Source organism: Agelaius tricolor, unplaced genomic scaffold (genome assembly GCF_023055355.1).
Source record: "Agelaius tricolor isolate 1412-34295 unplaced genomic scaffold, bAgeTri1.0.p SCAF_3, whole genome shotgun sequence".
Lineage (NCBI taxonomy): Eukaryota > Metazoa > Chordata > Aves > Passeriformes > Icteridae > Agelaius > Agelaius tricolor.
Window position 1 is genome coordinate 59,505,964 of NW_027269263.1, and position 23,028 is coordinate 59,528,991.

Sequence of the window (23,028 nt, forward strand, 5' to 3'; positions counted from 1 at the left end):
GAGTTTATTCAAATCATCAGCATTAAAGAACGAAGTCCAAACCCTACCAAAATTCCCTGAATACCTGCTGGTGCAAACTAGGACATTGTCTAGATTCAGGTTTGCTCCTGAAACAGCTAATATTGCCCTAGGTTTTTTAGGGAGGGGAATTCTGTGCATAGGTATGGGTCTCTTACATCTGTTTCTTGCACATAGCTGTCCTAGGATATTCTTTTTCAGATTTTTCTGACCTTACGAATTTTCCTCAAGCAAAAGGGCAAAAAAGAGGGGAATGAAAGAAGCTTCCACTCCACCTCAAAAGACACTCACTGACAAAATGGATCCAACAACTGAGTGCTGTAATTTCCTGTCAATGCAGTACAGAACAGGCAAGATACAGCACATTTATTTCTCTAGAGCAAAATAAGCACAGAGGCCACCAGAAGTGCAGTACAATGTGTACATTACCCGCAGCCAAGGACTTTACCTCAAACTATGGATAGACAGCTGAACACTGACTGAATTCCATTGAGCATTATCCTAGAAGGCAGCGTGTCTGCCCACAATGTGACAAAATTTTTGGCTGTCAGTTTTAACTTATCTCTTGAGCCCTTTTATTTATTTCAGTCTTAATCCAGAATTGTATTTTTACAGGGGAACAAATATGGATCTTTTGTAAAGCAGGTTTCTTTCGTAGGCCTTCTGATTTTTAAATATTGGGAAAGAAAGAAGACTTCCATGGCTTCCAGAAAAATGAGACTTGGAATTTTTAAGCCTTTGACTTCGACGTTGACCTTTCGTCACTGCTGAGTTGCTGTCAGCCATGCAAGACTTGACAGAACAAAAGTGGGATTAGATTTCAGAGACATTAACTACCATACTCACTGGTTCAGTCTCCTTAGTGCATGACCTGAGAAGTAATTCTGTCTTGCTGCCACACATGGAAATATGTAGATCCTAAAATCAAGATCATTTAAGTATTTAAATAAACAAGATGGAGATGTGGAAGAGGTGGAAACAAATGAGCAGCAGCTAACAGGTTTGGCAGCTATGTCCCTTTCAGAAATTGATTATATGGATGTTTCCATCTCTTAAAAAGGGCTTTCTTATAAAACAGCCAAACACCAAAAGAACTGAGTGAAGGAAATTAGTGGGTATGTTTAGAAAACAATATAAAACAACATTTAATGACTTAGGCTGTTTTAAAAGAGATGTGTTCTAAAGATACTTCACCTACCCTAATTTCCTGTTCTACTTGGGTGTGATCTGTCCCTGATTCTGTCCTGGCTTCTCAGGAATGCCAGATCTGAAATCCAACATGATTTCTCATTCTCCATTGAGCACTGATTGAAATGTTTTGAAATTAAACAAAGATCAATGGGCTTGAGGGGTCAGACAAAAGAAATCAAAATTTCTCTTTGGTCTGGAAATCCCAGGGGAGGAGATTGTATCCATGGGCTGCAGGTGTAGTTCCATGCTTCCACATTATCATTCTGTGGTCCTTATTTAGGCATAAAAGCAAAAAGAAGAAACAGCAGGCAAAGAAAATTTATTTTTCCCTAAACTCTCTACAAGGAGATAAACCCAAGAACAAATCTAAATTCCTCCCAAAGCCCTGGGAGATATGATGCAGTTTTGAAGGTCATGCCATTTAAGAAATGAAGTCTAGGATTCAAATGTGAATTTCTAACTTTAGATATATAACTAGTGGGAAGTCCTCATTTGATTTTTTTCTTTTTTGAAAATGTAGCTTAGCTAGATCAAGAGTATTCTCTCATTTTCCAGTTCTACAATGAAAACATCATATTCTGTGTTTTTACACATGAAACTCAACATCAGAGAGTTTGCTTTTCCAAATAACTAAATAGCCCCTCAAAGAATATTAAGATGGTTTTGCAGCTTCCAGTAATCAACTGAAGGAGCTGAAGCCCCACACCACCAAGTGCAGAACTGGTACAAGTTTATAGCGTTGCCTCAAATTTGTTCAAAATATTTTGATAGGGTAATGTTGTCCTGGCAGACTCAGGATCAGCTCGAGTATCATCTGTTCTGCTGAAGCTCCACAGAAGCAGCCCCAGCACCATATGGTGGCTTCTGGCACACCTCACATGCCACAGCTGAAACTCGACCACACACTCGCGCCACAGCGAGATCGAATTGCTGCCCTTTTACTGTGAGATCGAGTGTCAATGAATATGGAGCTGCTCTTATCTGCCATGGTTTTAAGAGAAATATTCCACTATTAATAGAAAGTATTGGGCTTAAGGGAGGGAGATGCTGGGAGTCCTCCTCTCCTCTCTGATGTGACGGGGGCTGCTGCCTCAGCAGTCTCCAGGGGTATCCTGTCCCTCAGCCCAGGGACAGCTCATCTGTGCCACTGTTGCACATCTGCCACCTTGGAAACCAGACCCAATTTCTGGGCCTTTAGTCAAGCAAGGCCTTTCAGGAGCTGTTGCAAGGCTGTTATTTGCACAGATGTTTGCACGTGCACAGGAGTGTTTTCTTAGAACTTTCTGGCCAATATCCAATTAATCTTTAACTACAAAACCTCTGTTTAGAAACTGCTTTCACTGTGACCTTTCCCAAGAAAATGTATTTTGATCCTATGTAAGTAAGAAACATTAAATGCTAAATAAGTAATATAGAATAGTGCTCATGGTATTAAGTTAAACTACTTTCAAAAGTTTCTTTTGGTACTTTCTGCACATTCTGTTCCAGTTCCATGGATAGAAAATAACATCTTTACATTTCTATCTGCAACTTCATTCAGTTCATAAAATAAAAATAAAGAAAAAAAGTTGAGGAAATTTTAGGTCTCTATTATAAGCCAGATATTTCTGATACTTTATGACTGGTATAACTCTTGGGAAAAAAATTGTTTAGGAGATTCACAGTCAATTTCAAACTCTATAAACTTTTTCTTCTGGAAAAAACCCAGGTGGTTTGAGATTTCTAACAAAGCAGAAGAATGGAAGATTAATTTAAAATATGTTAAGACATTCTGTTTTGTGAAGAACAAATGTTTTGTTTCAACTTCTAGCTCTTAAAAGCATCTCAAACTTCTAAGAAGCTCAGTCAGAAAACTGCTTCAAAGAGATTTATTTTAGAGTAATGAAACAACAATTTATTTCTTAACAAGATGAATCCAAATTTACAAAGCAATTCTGCAATGCTGAGTGTACATTTTTTCCTAGAAAATGCTTATGAATCCAACCCTAATCAGTTCACACCTGCGTAAAATGAGTGTAAGCAGATGTATAATGCTTCTGTAAGAATGTGGTATTGCTTCCACTCACAGGGGAAATCCTGGCTCCAGCAATGTCAAAGACAGTTTCTCAAACTCATTTCTTCACACTTAATTCATGTTTCATCTTTAAGAATCTGCGATTTCACATTAGGCTAAATATTGCTACTCTTACTGGTACAGTTGCCAAATCATTCACATTAAATAAGCTTAGTAAAGCAACAATTCAGATTTTTACTTTATCAAGGGCCAAAATATTGGTTCATGCCCTAAATATTTCCTGTCTAGACTACTATATTGGTCTTTTGGACAGATTTCCAACTTTTTTCCATTGTTTCAAAGGCAAATGTAAAAAACTCTATAGCTTGTTTGTTCCTTTTCTAAGCTCTCAAGAATATGATGGGTTTGTTTGCTTGCCTCATCATATTAGGAAACTATACCCCTGGTGAGGAATCAATCCTGTATTTATATTTCAATTGTGATTATATGAGAAAACAGGAACTGATTCTGTGAGCTAGAGATTACAATAGATAATGGCAAACTTGCAGCACTGGCCTCTGAAGTACCCTATTTATTGCACACTGATGAAAGATGAGGGCACCCTGCATTCACTGACTCAGTAGAGACAGGGAGGTCAAATATTCAGCTGGGTTTCATTCATTCCTTTATTCTGGATGTATTTAAGTTAGCTGTCCCAGCTAAATTAACCATGCCATCTCCAAGAGTAGCTCCAGATAATTATTTATATGGATAATCTTAGATGCTTGTCAGCCTTTTTAGGAAGTCTGTTTCAGTGTACTGAGGGACCTTTGATCCTGAACAAGACTAGAATAGATGCTTAACTTTAAGACATCTGAATTAGATCAGGAGAATTCTTTTCTGGTGGATACTTTGTAATTTGTCAAGAATGCCTAAGAACTGCAGTGACTGTCCACGGAATGGTAAATTTGGATATTTTCAGAGTGGCTGAACATTACATTAATGATTAATAACCCATCATCTTTTATTTTTAATAACAGATTGAGCTTGATGAGAGATGAAATTTATTACATTCAATAATTCTAGCCCAACTTTTATTTTAATGTCTTGTTCTCTGGCATTTGATTGAATGATCCATCTGGATCTATAGCATACATTTAAGTAATCAATTTTAAATTTCCCTATTTTTCTAAAACATTAACTTTTATTTATTTGATGTTTGTCCATGCACAATTTCTATCTTTCTATCTTTCTATCTTTCTATCTTTCTATCTTTCTATCTTTCTATCTTTCTATCTATCTTTAATGTTCTTCAGAAAAATGTGAACCAAGAATTACTCATTGACAACACTCTGTGCTTTCTTTTGTACTTGGGGCATTGGCAGCTTCTCTGCTCCTGTGATTTTGTAACCTTTGAGATTTCAGGTGAGTGACTGTGTACTGTCATCATGAATTCTGTTTTATTGAGTTTCATATTTAACATGTTTTTATACGGGGAATGCAATTCATGCATGCCTCCCAACCAGTAGTCCAACAAAGCTCAAGTGTTCTCTTGATCTCGTTGTGCAGTTTTTAGCAGAGATTTTTGGAAGCTTTCCAATGAAAATGCAACAGAAGCAGACCAGGAGAGGTTAGGCAAACAGTGCTGCATTATACATGGCTACATATAATATTGTGCTCAGGGAAGGCTAAAGAAATCTAATTGCTCAAAGGGACATTTCTGGGGAACAATAATGAGTAGAAGTAAATGTTTCAGAATCATCTTTAGTTTGAAGAAATGATGAACACCACTGCCATCCCTAGTCTATGAGATTTTCTCTTTCTAAAAAACTTTCCAGTGGTCAATGGTATGTGAATCAAATGTGTTTTCAAAACCACTTGTAGATGATTTTACATTTTACCAGTTTTATCCTAAATCTTTGCAAATATCAGCAAATGCAAAGCAAGAGATGTATTGAATAAGGTGTAGGCTATGAATGCTTCATCATTCTATTATTTATTAATTAGTTTGTTATTTATTATTTAATGATTTTTGAAAGTAAATATTTATGGCTATCTTGTGATATTCCAATGAACACTGTGCAGTCTGTCTTGTCTAAACCTCAGTGTCATATGTTGTCTTCTGCTCCCATCTTCTTCCAGAGTATTTATTTACCATGGTCAGATCTACAAACAAAAATTCTCCATGTTCTTTTCTCTGTGAAGATATTCTAGGCAGCCAGTTCCTCATTCTTTATATTGGGACAAATGAGAGTGTACATGAGCCTGTTTTTTATCTCCCAGCTGATGCATGATCCCTCAGAGAACAGGGCTGGTAGGACTACAGCAGCCTCTGGGCTCTGCTACAGGAAAGCAGATGGCCTTAAGGAGCCCCTGATCCAAGACTTTTTCAAAAATCTTGATGCTTTTGGGAAAAAAAGAGCAAGCATTTTAAATTTTGGATGTAGCATTTGTTCATTCTCTGACATACTTTCACTCATGTATATACATCAGATGTTTAATCAGATACTGAATTTTGCAGAAGGAAAAGCAAAAAACGCCTCCTCTATTTCCCTTTTTGGTTTTGTTTTTTTTTTTATAACTGTTGCATTACTTTGGGTTAAATCTAAAACCATGAGATCTATAACATAGATACAAATGTTGCAGTTGCAGATGGAAGCACCCTTCTATTAAAAAAAGTCTGACTAATTTCATAATGCTCTTGTTCTGTTAAAGATTTTCCTTTTCCTCAAAGAGTTCCTCAAAGAGTTTTCCTCAAAAAAAATCAAGATTTTTTTTCAGTGGACTCATCTCTAGTCAAATATTAGTAACTTCTAAGCCAATATGTGTTGATGTATACACTGGATTTGCTTCCTCATTCAACATCATCTTTGAATGCCAAATTTCTCAAGCTCATAGCAGCAAAAGAGAGTAGTTATTTATCAGAGACTCATTTTCAGTTCAGGCTCTGTTTTTCCAGCACTGTTATGTGTGCATTATTAATATGTGAGCCATCTATATCTGTCTATATCTATATCATCTATGTCTATCTATATCTATATCTATATATACATGCACATATATAGACATAGATATATTTCCCCTCTAATATTAAATTTCAAATGCCTTTTTATTATCCCATCTCTTCCCCCTCTCTCAATTTAGAAGATCCTTTGTAATTGCTTCACTCAGCTGCTCTTCTTTTTTAACTCTCCTACAGATCTAAACACATGGCATTTGTAACAATATATTTATGTGTCTAATTTTAAACTTGCTGACTGAAAATCACTAAAATTGATTCAGAAATTAATGCCTTTAGAAGCTGCAGTAGCACAACTTAACTTGCCATCAGCTAGTGGAAATTTAATAGTGCTGCCCTCAAAAAAGCCATTAGGTTTTGTATTTTGTTAAAGCTATTACTGAACTTTCAGAACTAGCCACTGTAAGAGAGAGGGTCTGTGCTGTGTTTTTTTGTGTGTCTAGACATTGCCTAATAGCATGAAGAGAGTTAAAAATTATAAACATATTGGCATTTCATTTTCATGCTCATGAATGTGATGATTTCACACAAGAATGAAACAAAAAGTCTTGCTGTCAGCAGACATATGGAAATATAAGTGTGTTCCTATACCCTACATTTCTCCCTAGGCTAGGATCAGTCTCCTCTCTCAGGATGCTGCAGGACATGAATGTGCTGTTGCCAGAGCAGAGCTCCTGGCCAGCTGCAGGGGCACAGCACACACCGTGCTGCTGATGGAGACAGAGAAGGATGCTTAGAAACTCATTCAGCAACAGAGGCAAATCTCTCCTCTTTCTTTGGGATGGGAAAGGGTTCAGATGGTGTCAGGAGAGAGTCAGGGCTGTGAACAGGTTTGCCATTCCTCTGTTTCTGAAATCTAGGGTAACCAACTAATTTGCTCAAAGCTGACAAAGCCATAGGTATGTCTTGTCCTGCCAATAAGGCTGGAAAATTTCTCCAGTGAATTTTTTTGTTGCTGTTGTGTTTTAAGGGATCTAACATCATGCACAGCAGGATTCGAAACAGATTTCCAGCTAAAATTTTGAAATGAGAGCTTTTCTGATGACTTCATCATTCTCTTCTCCCCCAAAACCTTACAAGACCCCCAGACTTTAGACTCAAGCCAGGATCTCTCCAAGGTCCCCTATATTAATGTGATGATGTCATCAGAGGCTGGGAAGGGATCTCTTGACTTGACCTGGCCAGCTCTCCATTCCAATTACTTCCCCATGCAAAACTCCATGCTCCTTGGGTGAATGTCTGCAGGGAAGTCTCAGAAGCATTTATGATTTATGTGTTTTATCTATCCAGCTTTAAAAAGCCACTCTCTTTATGGCACTTCAGGGAAGCCTGCTTGTATTAAAGCTGGGATTGGTAAAGGCGCTGGAGAAGACAGAAAGCAAAGCTGTCTGAGGGCATACAAGTAAGTATTACAGACATAATTTATTTCTTTATCTCATATTCTATAATGATCACAAGTGTGAATAAAAAGTAAACATAATCATTGCACACACACAAAAAAAAAAACCAAAAAACCAAAAACCAACCCAAAACCCCTTTACAAAATCATTGATGTTTTAAGGTATAAACAGAAAAATGATACAAAAGAAGGAAAGATGCAATTATAAACACTTTGTAAAATGAAATTATCCATGATTCTGCACGACACACATTATGTCTAGAGAATTAAGATAAGTGGATCAGGAAAAAGAGTCACTCTTGAAAAGGTGAATGCTTCAGGGAGAGGGAGCTGAAGGAGGGAGAAAAACCAACATGCTGAGCAAGAGTGAAAGACAAGCTCCAATCACAGAAAAGCACGAGGCATGGGTAGTTTGGTCCAGAAACCTTCCTGTTTCTATACTGTAGACTCACTGCTCCCTGTTTGCTGAATTAGCCTAATCCACTTCACAGAGAACACAGTTTCAAAAGAAATTACTGGTGTATGCTTGAGATTTACATAGCTGCAAGTTGGAAAAGTGGCTAGTAAAAGAGTTCAAAATCAGGGAAGAAACCACAGACTGTGCTTTCAGCTGCTTGTGAGGTTTTTCAGGGTAACCTATGCCAATCAATAGTCAGAGAACTGACACAGGCTATGCATGAGGCACATACTAGTGACAGCAGAGGTGGATATAAATGGGTACTAATTGGTGCAATTTGTGTGCAGCATTATCATTAAAATAAGGAAAATGCAGCAGTGAGACATTTAAAAAGAAAAAAGCAGAGCATTTCAGTATTTTCAAAGTACACCTGCTTCAGTCAAAAGCTGAGTGTCCTGAAGGCAATTTCCCTACTTTAGAAAGGGTGGTTTCCTTTCTGGCATGCATCTGCTTTCTGTGCTCTCTCTCTCTGGTCTCCATCAACTAGCTAGTCTGTCTCCCTACTCATTTGCTACAGAAGAGTTAATTGGTAGAATAACTGTCCTACCTTTTATAAAGAATTTTTTAATGGAGTTTAGTAATTATTTTCCTCAACCTGTTGCATTCAGATATGTGTGAATGCAGAATGGAGAAAAGGTTATCATGTGTAGAACTTATGTGTACTTTGCACACTGTTGGAAATATTCTATTCATGTAGATCTTTACAATTGTACACGTTGACTACCTTGCTGGCAGCTATATCTAATTCTGATTTTTTTTAAAGGCAGCCCTGCTAAGAAGACCTGATACAGCATAAATTAGATAATCATTTGTTACCATCATAAAAGATGTATTCTCAACTCCTGCTACATTTCAGCTGCAGCTCAGAGCCTAGAGGTGATTGCAGGAAGAACAGGAGAGTGAGACTGCTTTATTTGTGCTGTGTTTGCAGTTGCAATATCATCTCTTGCATGCTACAGACTGCAGAATCTTCCCCTGTGAGTTCCATGTCAAACTTCTATGTGTTTTCTATGTATTTTTGAAACCTATACAGTCTCAAATTATTTTTTCAAAAGAAAAATATTGCTGTAGAGGCATAGAATCATAGGATATCCCAAGTTGGAAGCAACCCATAAGGATCATGAAATTAAGAAAAAGAAACATGACTCCAGACTTTTTTGCTGCACTCATGGAAGTAGGATAAGTTAGACAGTGCTGTTTCAAAATGCTGTTCAGTGAGTTGATACCACAGTCTGGTTTGTAACTCATGGATGAGGCAAGGAAAGTAACAAGATGTAAGCAGATGCCTAGATTGCTGATATTTCTGTCCTCATTCATGTGACATGATGGTTCACACTGCAGAGACACAGATCTATGTCCACAGCTTTCATAGCTGCTTCCTGACATTTAACATTTGGTCAGGAAAGGCACTGAAAAGAAAAGAGTCAAACAGTTCCAGAAAAGAGTCAAACAGCCACAAATTCTTACACAAGAAGTACAATTGCCACAATTAAAAATGAATAAATAAATAGTTAATTCTGATCGGATTTAGAGTTAACTTTGGTTCTAGGTATAGCTTTATTTACATCAAAATACCCAAGAAAAACACATTTCTGGCCACTAAAAAGGCATTGGTAAGACTGTCTCTTGTAGTTCTTTGCATCCAGAAAAGTGATGGAAAAGAACAAATGTAATGCCTTCTTAACAATAAATTATTGATTCTACCTTTTCCTACATTTGCCATTTAGTTCTGCAGAGGTATTAAAAATGGTGAAAGTGGCCTCATATATAGTTTTTGAAACAGACACCTATATGTGTACATGCACATAAACATCTCATTTTGAAAAACAAGTATGGTAGCATTCTGAATGAGTGATGACCAGAATAGAATTAATGTTTCTGTTCTTTTATTAAAATATATAGTGGAAAAAATAAGAAATGTATTTACCTGCCTTTGAATCTGCTTTTTTTTTTTACTACATCTCCTCACTATTAGGGACAAAAAGCAAATGACCCTGTAAAATAGAACTATGGAAACAAAAGACATTTAAATTATACTATTAAATAGTGGAGTTTTCAAGACCTTAGATGCCTGACCTTTCTGAATTTCTCATAGCACTGGCTGTGTTTTGTGTCTGATCCATTGTTTGCTATGCTGCATTTTGTGTGCCTGAACTGCCTAAAGTGAAGGAAAAGAAAAATTAAGAGAACCAACCAAGCCAATGGAACATTTTGAGGTTTGAGTCAATTAATTTTCTTTTTATGTTCTCCTCTGTGAAATTGTTTATGAGAGAGCAAAAATGATAATGTTGGCTAATGGGATTAGAATACAATTAAGCCAATGAAGTTCTATATACAAGAAGTAGGAAAGATACCCTTTGTTTTACATCGATTAGTGCATGCAAAACACACTTTAAACAGACTTGCAGTGAAATTTGTCATACCAACAGTGACAGTTGGAGAATTTGCTTCTAAGAAGACATGGTTAAAAAACATGTCAGGAAACTGCAGAAGTCATAAATTTCTGTTCATTCATCTGCAGACCATTCTGTGGGAGATGAAGCAGCTCCTACCAAAAGAACATCTTTCAGTGCTGCCATATGAATATCCATTGCTGATGATAGTATCTCATTGTCTTCATGATTTTGGTCCATATTATTCCCTTTTGCAAATATGGGTGAACAAAGAAACATGAGAATTATGGTATCAGATTAGAAGAATTATTCACCTAACCAGTATTTGGTCTGCAACAAGGGACACAAACTGAAACCAACCAAGATAACAGTAAGAACAAGGAAACTTCTGCACACTCTCTCCCAGCTCCTAGCAATTTTCAGCTCAGTGACTTTGCTAAGATACATGAAGTTTAGTTATTCCCTGTGATTTTTTCTTCCCCATGAACTTTCCAAGTAATTTTGTAAATTTTTGGCATGCACACCATCTTTCAGAAAGGTGTTGTACACATCCACTCTTTGCATTAAATGTTGCCTTTTTTGTTTTACAATTGAGCTGTCCTTACTTCACCTGTATTGTCTTATTTTTATCCTGGAAGAAAATGAACCATATGTCCCTAATCTTCTTGATTATGATGCCTATACACTCATGATTGTGTAGGCTTCTGCTGTACATCCAAGTCATCATTTTTTGAGACAAACAGGATCTTAGTCACCATTTCAGTCCAGTGAACACCTTTGTATCCCTTCTGTGCACTTTTTCCACTTTTATTGATATAATTTTGCAGATATGTAGATTAGATACACAGTTTTCAAGATAAATGTACACAGTGTTTTCTGTTGTGTTCTCTATTTCCTTCCCAGTAATTCTTAATTGCTTGTTATTTTGACTCATTTTTGACTGAGCTTTGAACTTCCATTTTTATGACTCTACCATAACTCCAACTTCTTAAAACTGGTTTTGCAATGATCAACTCAGAGCCCATCCTCTTACATGTGATGTTGGATTTCTTTTTCTTTGAGTGCATTGTTTTATGTTTATCCATTTTTAATTCCCTCTCCTGTTTTATTACTTTACAGCTCAGTCTCATAAAGTCCTTTTGCAAAGCTTTACAGCCACTGCCCATCTCTATTTATGTGATTATTTTAACAGCCTCTGAAAACTTTCTTACCTTACTGATCCCCCCCAGGTCAGTTATTTGTAGGATAAACCTGCCGATCTCAGTACAGCTCCCTGCAGCGCTGTGCCAATGTCCCTCTCTTGCAAGGTCTGGCCATATATTTCAGCCTTGTGTTTACCATCCTTTTAGCACATGATTTAGTAAGCAAGGACATTCTTTTTGTGCTTTGCTCCTTAGATGCAAATGCTGAGAGGCTTTGCCAAGAGCCTTTGGAAATCCAAGCAAAACTCTATCAGCAGCATACCTTTGTTCCCATTGTTTTGTTGGTTATTTTAAAGTATTCTGTAGGGTTTTAGAGACATTAAATCTTTTTGTAAAAGCACTACTGACACTTTTTAAACAGGCTATATATAAAGGTACCAATAGATTATTTTCTTTATTGCAGTTTCTAGTAATTTGCTGAGACAAAGTACCAGACTTGGAGGACTGTATCCTTCAGAATTGCCTGAAGGCTTTCTGGAAGTTTTTGCCACTTCCTGTCATCATATATCACAGCAAATTTTTACAAGGGATTGCACATTACTATTAACATTTCAACTATTTAATCCTTTAGGGTGGCCATAGAAATCTTGGGTAATTGCTAAGCTCTGTGTCTGGAATTTTCTTCTTGATTTTGTTTATATACCCCATACTCTGTGGTCAGTTAAATTTTAGGCAGATGCTCTGCAAAATCTCTCACTATGAAATGTTCTGTTTTAACTAATTCCTCCACTGTGATTCCCAGTTGCTTTACTTATGTGATTGGCTACATAGAATCTATTGCTGGCTTCCTCATTTTGAGGAATTAAAAAATTAAATTATTAATGGTATTCAAGTCTATTTATTTTTGCAACTTTTCTTTCAATCTTTTGTTTTTCCTGTGTTATGGAGTTTCCAGTGGTGGTCAGGTAGATGTAAATTTCAACATTATCCCTATCTTAAACGAATATTTGACCTATTTAGTTGTTTCTGTTTCTAACTCATTATTTTTTTTTTCCTAAATAAGGGGTTTTTTCATGCAAATTTAATATTTAATTTTAAATTTTCATTTACAAAATTCCTATATGTATAAAATCAGAGACATAGTAATACAAATGGAATTATGAGTCTGCTGTACCATATTTTGTATATATTTCCCCACTGCTCAAAATGAATCTGTACATGCATTTTAACCTATAACAGATGGTGGGAAAAGAGCAAATGATGAGCATCTTCACTGGTATAAATCAACTTTATTCTGTTCAGGGAAAAGTCCACCTCCTCCAGTATCTTATGTTTAACAGTGCTGCTATCAGTGTTCATGGAAAGCATAAAAGGACAGTGAAAGCACAGGCTGGCACTTCCTCTGACAGCTCTTGGCTTGGTCACTTCCTCAAAGGAAATTTTTATATGTTTTATAGTCCCCAGAGCCCTGGCTCCTGGATGAGTCTGTCTAATACCTCCTGGAATGGCTATTCTTTTAAACTTCACAATATCCCAAGACATTTATTTCCTTGATTTATTTACTTATCTTACTAAGAGTGCCTTTTAAAAGAGATATTATGGCAGCTGATAATTTTACTCTTTTCACTCACTACCATGGTTTTGGGAAAAGGGCAAAAAATGTTCTGGTTCAATATGCAACTACTCAAAAAAAATTTATAACATTGACTTTTCCTTTAAAAATGGTTGTCTTTCAATGAAAATTAACCACAGCTATCATGATAAACAGTCAAGAAGGAGGCAGGAATCAAATGTATACCTTTTTTGTTTGTTTTTAAAATCCACTGGCATCTACTCAACTTATCTAAAGTTTAGGCGGCAATCTGGAAAACTTTGTATTTAACTGAAAGAGAAAGAAAACTCATCTAAAAAAAAAAGCTCTATTTTGTAGGAAGCTGTTGTAACCAGCTGTTAGGATCATTACAGCCCAAAGTGCATCTGCCACCCATGAATATTTTAAATACACTGAAGAGTTTTGGGTTTTAAACACATTTCTTATTTCCTTTAGCCCTTGAAGCATTCTGCATCTATGAAGATGGCTCAATAAATCATGCTCAAATTATCTAGAACTTACTGTAATTAAAATTTCTGAATTTATATTGTGTTTTATAGGGGAAATAAATTTTAAACCCTAGAATCACTTTTTGAATGTAAATTTTACCACTGTACACAACATGTTTTGGTCATAATGATGGAAGTATATAGTGTTTAATATTTCTGCAGTATAATTCTCCCTCACTAAGTTCTTTGGAACATTCACAAATTTTTATCTTCAGATAAACAAGTCTAATTCCTGATGAAGCTAAGAACCACAATTAATATTGGCTAAATTACAAAGAAGAACATTTTGTCTGATAAATGCAGCATTCAGTCTGAGCATGAGTTTCCCTCAAATAATTCTTGCAGTTGACATGAAGATCCAAATACTGATTATGTGAGGGTTTATTTGTAAAAGTTTTATTATTTGCTGCCTGAGCTATCCTCTTTGATTTCCCATTAAACGTCATCTGTATTTAAACATTAAATAGCCCAGGTGTCATTTGTCCCTCAGGCACCAAATTTGCATAGTTCATGTCCATACTGCTGCACTCTTTTCCTCTGCTAGACAGAGCCAGAACCCTCTGATATGTGCTGTCCTTTGGGAGAAGTCCTATCTGAGAGGATAACCTGGAACAAGCAAACACTGTGCCACAGGGCGTGTTCAGCAGAATGCAATGCCCTGTTCCAGTCTAGACTCCTGCATCTTCACTCTTACTGTAAATGGAACCCTCAAACAATTGACGGTGTATCAAAGAGTTTTGTTCTTCAGAACTGATTGTGTGTTTTCAAATTATTTATTTAGGCTGCTACAGTTCAGTATTTGGCTTGACATCAGCAAAGGACAAGCCAAGCCACATGGTATTGCTTATTCTCCTTGATGGTTTTGTTTTTTTTTTTCTTGAACAAGCAGTAATGAATAGAAGATATAACTAGGGAAAAAAAGAAAAAAAAAAAAAAGAATCAGTGGTCGCTTCAGTTCTCCCTTCACCAAAACAGAAACATTTAAAAATCTTTTAACTTAGTCTATTTTAGAATCGTGTCAGTTCTTCGTAGCAATTTACCTCTTCACACAAATATTATGATTCTATTATAAAAAACACAAGTCAGTTTTTCTTATATCAAAAGGTAGAAAAAGCTCTATATGGAGAATGTTAATGAATATTATATAAAAAAACCAAACAACAATGACAGTGTGCAGCTTCTGAAGATCTGAGGATTTTGAAGATTGTTTTGTAGCTTACATTTCCAAATCTAACTGTAAGGAGTTCAGAGCAGAATGAATCAAATGGGAGGTAAAGTTCTTCAAAATTTCTGTGCATTCATTTGCCCACTGATGCTCACATTAAGGTACTGATTGTTTTTGAAGGAGTGTGGCACTGTACTCAGTGCAAAAGAACAAACACACAGGATCAGCACTGGGCTGGCTTTTCCTGTTGTGATGTTATGACCACTCTGATGTGATGCATTATCTTCCTACACCGAGCAGGCACCTGTGTACACGGTGTCAGAGCTGCTGTCAGATCCAGTTTTCAGCAAGAGGGGAACTCTTTGTTTTTACCTCTAAAGAGGAGCTGAAATGATGGTAGCACAATGCAAGAGGGACACAGTCATTTAGGAGAATAAAGAGAGGTGGTACGTGGCTGCACTTTGGCTAACAACAAGCTCAGTGGTGGCTCCAATTGCAGTGCAAAGAAATAATGAAGAAGAAACACCAAGGTCAGGGCTCACTATGCAAAGAAAAATGCCTACATTTAAATGCCAATGTATAGACGTTTGCATGCAAATTAGGCATCTCTGCTCTGATTAGAGACAGTGGGGATCTCCATGGGATGACTCAGTTGCCAGCACACAGATGTTTACTGCCAGCAGAGATGCTCCAAGCCAGGCTTGCTGTGCCTGATCTTGTGTTGCTGCTGCCGAGGCCAGGGCTGTGTAGGGCTCCTGTGCACCCTTCCTGTGCAGCTGGGGTGGGTGGTGAGAATGAGCAAAATGTCACTGCCTGCCCAGGCCCAGGCAGGAGAGCCAAACCCTTTGTCAGTTCAGTCAGGTGTGGAGCCTGCAGCCAGTGAGGTGCCAGAGTGTTTGTGAGGTGAGCAGAGCTGGGCTCTGGCCTCCATGGTGGGCAGACAGAGCCCATCCAGCTCACATGTAACAAGGACATCTTCATATGTCTGCGTCTGGACCTGCACCTGACCTTGAAGACCTTGCTCAGGTGCCCACACACTGACACCTGCTGCTCTTGAGGCACCTGAGAGAGCTTTGGGCTCACATGTGATGCAGTCCGTGGGAAACTTCTGACTACCTGATGTGACAGCCAAAGCTCAAACAAGAAACCACAGGGAAATGTGATCAATCACCTGAACCTCAACTTTCAGTAAATTAAGAAAGGTGTTGAAGAAATTCTGTGTTGCATTAAATCTTTGGCAGGTCATGCTATAACCCTGTTTTCTGCTTGGTAATGTATTTTTCTCCCTGGACCCCATGTTTTGTTCTTAATCTCTATTTCTTCTCTTTGCAGGATCTGCGGACTTCCTCATGTCCCAGACCCAGTCTCACCCTGTTTTGCATCAGTCTCTCTCAGAGGCTCACTGAGCTCCTTCAGAATGAGTTTCAGAAGAATTTTCCTTGTGGAAGTGGTATGGCCATTGGATGGCCATCTGCACCATTGTAACAATGTGTTTCAGGCCTTCTCTGCCTCACAGGCACCCAGGGACATATTGTCCTCCTCCACTTCAGTCCTAAAGAAATATTTGAAATGGCAGTTTCATCTGCAAGGTTTAATGAGATTATATGCTTCCTTGGCATGCTGAGATCTTCGAATGACATTTTGCAATGAAAATTAAGATATTTTCTTTAAAGAAAATAAAAGAGAAATAAAAATGCTGCAATGATTATGGCCTTCAGCATGAATTTGAGCTGAATCACATGCTCTCCTAAAGAGTATAGCTTTTTCCCCAAAAAATTGAATACATTTTTTGTAACCTCAATGCTGAAACAGAATAAAAAAGATGTAGACCAGCTCTGTACATAAGAGAAAAGAAAAATTTCTTGTACCAAAGCAGGTTTGGACTAGGAGAGATTATCCTTGGCAAATGAATACTCTGGAAATAGAAACAGGATCTCCAACCTCAAACTGTGACAGGAAGGTTAGAGATGCCTACTATCACTTATTTTTCATAAGAAAACACAGTAATCAGGAGGTTTCTCATGACAATAATCCTTGAATAAAATGGAAAAATAAAAAGAGAGAGAATTAAATCACACGTTCCAATTTCCAATACTACTGGTTGTTATCCTTTCTCCAATATTCAATGGCGACAAATCCCTTTTATCAGGCCACCCAACCTCCTGTGTTGAATTGTAAATGTTGTGAAAAGTGACTTTGTAAGAGGTGAAGTGAAGAAAAAGCTCTGCACTAAGAAAAAGTTAGTGTTCTTCATAACTGAAAATACTGCATAGCTGCTATTCATATTCAAACAAGGGAAGTAATTTCTTTTCAGAAGCAAAGTTTGGACAATCTGCAACTTTAGGACCAGTGACAGAATTGTATGGAACATGAAAGTGATTTCCAGCTGACAAAGGAAAAACCATGATACATAGTAAAAGCAGCATTTCAGTCACTGTTGTATAATTAGGAAAAAACCTCACCAGTTCAGGTTAAACTGTCTTTTGGGACATCAGTATGGCTTTTGACCCTTCTGTTCAAAATTTAAGGATGTGTTTTCAGAAAAGCTGTTGATTTTCACATTGAAGGACCTGATTTACAATTTAAAGCAAGTACATAAAAAGTTTAAAGTAATTAAATGCATTAAAAGGAGTGGAGCAAATCAATTTGTTTTTTACAATCTCTACTGCATTTGCTGTACAAAGAAAACATTCCAGCAAGTGAATGTTCTTTTCTCCAGCTTTCTAATCTGCAGTTTTTATCCTATTGTGATACAGAAACTAAAATAAATGTTAGTGAGATCTGTACTTAATGAAATGCGTTATAAATGAGTTGCAGTGCTTTTTCCAACTGCTATTTTGATGGCAATTTGCACAATGCAGTGTGCATTCTGCATTGTGAAAATATATTTGGATAAAGACAGCTGTGACATTTTGTGCATGTCTAGATTGTTGGCATTCCTTAGAATAGTCCTCAACAAAATGGTGCTGCTGCTGCTGCTGCTGCTGCCACCTTCCTTGGATGACAATCCATAGTGCTGAAAGCCAGGCTACATTCTTTAGTTTCCTTTTAAAGGTATTGGATAAAATCTTGGCTCCAGTAAAGTCAAGTCAAAATGAAAATTACCATGGACCTGAAATGGGCCCAGGTTTCTCTTATTAAAAAAAACAAAAACAAAAAACAAAAACAAAAACAAAAAAAAAACCCAAAAAACCTGTTTTACTTAATTTCAATTTTACTATATTTCAATCTGCATTTTTCTTATTTACCTCCCAAAATGCAAGTGCATTGTGCATATTATCAAAGCACTCTGAGCTGCTTAGTAGATTTTTTTTCTTTAATATTGGAGGCAGAAAAAGGTTATTGATCAATCTTATGCTAAATGCTTTGTTTGTATGTGTGTACTCACATGATGGCAGTGTTTCCTGCATTTTTGTACTGCTTTAACATAAATATTATTACACTTATTTTATATTAAGTGTAAAACCAGAAATATGTCTATTTATAGCATGACACAAAGTTATAATTTGTAGAGATTTTGTGGGTAAAGAAATCTACCTTTCTCTTGGCTTGGGTTATTCCATAACTTTACATTCAAGTTATATGCATGAGATAATAGTTGGCACAGAATCACAATAACTGTATTAAATTCTAAATGTGTTCTCAATATTTCAGATTATATATGGAAAAAATATTGAAACTGAGGACTGACTGTTTCAGATATTTATTAATTGAATATGGGTTATTTGTTAGAATCAGTTTCAAGTTAGTAGTAGTGACCAAAAAGCTAAAAAATCTGTAGTCTGTTTAGGAGACTTACTGGAAATCTGTGGTCTGCTTCAGTCCCCACTGCAGAACAAAAATTTCCCTTGCCCTTTGCAAAGCTGCCATCAACATCCAGGCAGCTTCCACCAAGGTTTGATATGCCACTGGAAAAATCAAGAAAGGAAAAAGGACAAGTTGTTGAAGGTGCTCAACTACAATTTATAGTTTTGCTGTTAGTGTTGTAAAATCCTCAAGGGAAGTTTTGGCTTTAAAGAGCAAGAAAATTTGTGGAGTTTTTAATTCATGTTTGGAAGAAACAAGCATTGTGAAATGCTTTTCAAAAGAAGGGTATGGCTGTTTCCTGCAGGTAAGTGTGAGACAAAAAGTACCTTAGGAAATTATTAGGTCTGGTGGACTAACACACTCATCTCAAGACTTGTTATAAAATTTGTAACATCTAAAATTTTTTATTCAGAATTATTTTATGCAATACATTTTGCTGTTTTGCCCAAAGAAAATATGCTCAATGGATGGTACTTTCAGCAATAGCAACTTGGAATTGCTCATAGAGGGGCCATGCATTTTCCTGCACAAATGTATCCCAAAAAATGTGACTCGTGTCATTTCTGTTATGTAAATATTACATTTAGCCAGTTATGCTGCAATGATTAGGTATCTGTGACTAAATGAACACATTCAGAAAAAGAAAAACATTTATGTGTTTGATGTGTTTCCTGTTTTTTTGTCTCTGATTTGGTCTTTGTTCTGCCAAAAGTGCTGGAGATAGCAATGGAATTTGGACTATGTTCTGATTATAGCAATCTGGACAAATCTGAGCTGCATCCATTCCAGTTCAGGGAATATAAATACCCTTCATCTTAATGGGTATTTTTCTAACCTATCCCCATGAAAAATCAAATTAAAAAATGGAATTTTTTAGAAAACAAATCCAGAGCCATTTTTTGTCAGAATATCACCAAAATGAGTATTTGGAGTAGAACTTGGTTGGACAAACTGTGTAATGGACAGTTCAGTGGGAAAGAAAAGGGGGTAGGTGAAGAACCATTGCTGGCAAAAGCAGACACTAAGCCCAAAACAAATAAAAATTTGCAAATATAACCACCCTAGCTGAAATTACACATTACTAGGGAAATAAATTATTGTGTCTATTTTTATTCCTTAAATGTACAGTCCAAACCTCTCTTTTAATTTTTCCCCATGAATTTCTGCAAAAGGGAAAATAGTATCCCAGAATGACATGTTTCCAATATTCAAATTTTGAGACAATTATTTGAGTCCCAGAATTTTCTCTTCTACTCCTTTTGACTCCTGCATAAAGCCACAGCAGACTATTCCTGAGTGTATGAAATCAGTGACATAGAGGAATCCTAGAAAAAAAGGCATTGAGCAGTCAAATATGGGCCTCCAAGTTAACCATTTCCATGCATTAAGTACTTTGTAAAAATAAAGGGAATCTTTAAAAGTCGGGACAGGGAATTCTGTTTCGTTATAGTTCTTTCGGCTGATTTACTGACCTGAAGTTAAATTCCACTGAACTCCCTTGGAATGAAATAACTCTTTCCATCTCTAGGATATGTTGAAAAAATAAGCACTGTGATTACTCTGGTAAATCAGGACTGTCTGTGGTCAGGATAATTTACATTTGAATCCATATTGCTTCCAAAGGAAAATTTTCAGAAATTATTTTTTGATTGCTTCTCAATCAGTTAACCCCTTCCCATAGTCACATCCAAGAAGTGACACCAGACTGGATAGTTATTTAAAACATTTGGCTTCTTTAGGACTTATTATTGCACTGGCAAATCACAGGTGCTCCTTAAAATGAGAAAAGAAAGTTAACAAAATATTTTGGATTTTTATTATCAGTGCAAGAACATGAAATTAGACTTTTTCATGGCTTAGGGTTGTTTCTGGTGTTCCAATGACCTTAGAAATTCTCTCCCCACAGTTTTGTTTGCCATGGCAGGAAGCACAATGCCAGGCCTGCAGTTGTGACACTTCAGTTCACAGTTTCCTTGCTGAAGTAAGTCAAAGTACATATAAATGTTTATGTACTGTCAAAGTACTTAAGAATAAAAATAACAGCATGCAGTAGGCAGGCAACCATACTATAAACTTAGCTTTGTACCTTACTTTCTGCTCTCACTTTACATTCTTCTTTCTTCTCTTGGCATCCTTGGCAACATGGCACTTTTTCTCTTTCTCTTGTTATATGTCAGACTCTCTAAACACTGAAATCTGTTCCAAGCCTATATTGGTAAGAAAAATTCTAGTGACATACCACTCTAATAATGTTAACAGAGCATTGGGTTTCCTAGAACTTGCTAGATCCTTTTGCAGTTACGTGGTGATTCAGCACAAGTATTCAGCACAACTCAGCGCTCTGATGTGCTCTGATGGCCCCAGGGTGGGGACAGAAACATCTCTTTCAACAGGAGATTGTTTCCTGATGGGGCTGGTCATGCACAACACTTGTGGTTTTAACCCCTGTCGGAGGCCAGGTAAATCAGGAACCAAAAATTGACCCATGGAAGGGTCTCTCCAAACAACTCTTTTCCTTGCTTGTACAGAAGTTAATCTCTCCATTTCAGTCCACTTCTACCTGCCATATGTTGTCATATGTTATTTACAATTTCTAGGCTCATTATCAGACCATTAAAGCCATTTATTTTAAATCAAGATAATTTTAAAATATTCTATTACGAAACATTTCATAACTATGTGAACAATCAAAGACTGTTCTGTTTGTTTCCTTTTTTTCTTGAAAGAAACAGGAATATGATCGATATCATATGGGCTTGCTGTCCTTTTGCATGAGAAGAATTTGTTCTAACAAATATTCAGCTGCAGTTTTTGGCTGCTGAGGTACACTTTGTTTGTAAGAATTTCCATTACTTGCTTTTATTTTGACAATCAGGGTATTTCAAAGTTCTGATCCATTCTCAAATAAGGATCTTCTTATGTAATGAAATTGCTTTAGAAACAGAAGCACCAAAATTATAAAGTTTTGCTAAAGTACACTGTAAATATAATATAAAATTGTTCTATTTGAATCAATACATTTTGGGCAGTTTGGGTATTTCCAAGGAAAAAGACATGGACTTCATAAAAAATTACTGAAAAGATCTCATATAGAAATATACCTCTGACTGTGCAATGCCCTGGTTGAACAAAATCCTTGAAATAAACATAGAGAGTTTGTGGATTTTCTCATAAACTACACAACATCTTTTACTAAAAATCCTATAATGATGATTCCAGGAGAACATAAATGAGATCTTAAGTTATTTTTTTTTGTCATTCCACACACTTTTTTTTTTTCTGTTCTGGAACTGGAGTTATTGTAGGTGTTGTGCTCAGTGTGGTTTAATTTCAAGGTGAGTCAGTTCTTTGTATCTGAAGTCCTTTAGCTTGTGGATGGCATTAATCTCTCATTTTAGATGGTGTCAGTAGCATATGTAACACATAGCATTTAGAAAATGGCACATTTCTTGTAAGCCATACTTCTAGAGGGAGAGTCTTCCTTTGTTTGGAGAGCAGTGCCAAGTGATAATCCTGAATGTAGAAGGACAGATTCCTGAAGTCCTCAATCAGGAATGTCACACTCAACAATGTGGATTTTCCAACTCCTTGCCCTGGACATTCTCAGATCAGAAATGAAACTATTTCAGATCTCAATTTATGGAACTTAGTTTTCCCCCTTAGGGTCTTACCATCTTCACCAAGAGCTCTGAACTGAAGCTGGATGTTGCACTACCAAGTTCTGAGAGCTGGAGATTTTTATGAAGTGCAAAGCCTAACACATGTATTTTCCTTAACTTTTTAAGAAGAATGGTTTAAATTTCAGACTTGGTATCATCCAGCAGTATCTGCTGTGTGGCACTGAGGAACAATGTGCATATGGAACAGGGGATAGAAACCATAATCTTCAAAACACATCCAGATGCTTGATATCTTTCAGCCATAAATGATAGTGTGTTGAGTGGGCAGCACTTGCCCAAATACACATCCCTAGCATAAGGAATATCCCCAGAAATGATTTTTCTCTTTTCCTTTACATATTGGATTATTTACAGGCCTGCTGTGCTAAAAAGTACTCTGTAAGGCAGGGAAGGGCATGGTCTTCTAACTGCTAAAATGCCTCTTGATATTTAACCTAGATTTTTCTTTGCTCATTTTCATAAATAACAAGTTTACATTTACTTGAAACTATCAGAACATATACTGTGAAAGGAAAATGGGGCAGACTGGGATCATAAAATGCTGATAGTTAGTGGTTTTTATATCACTGACGTCATTTGGACTCAAGAGTCAGGTAAATGTGAAAAATATATTCCTTAAATAGCCATAGCCTTCTTTATTATCCAGGATTCTTTTTAATTCCAG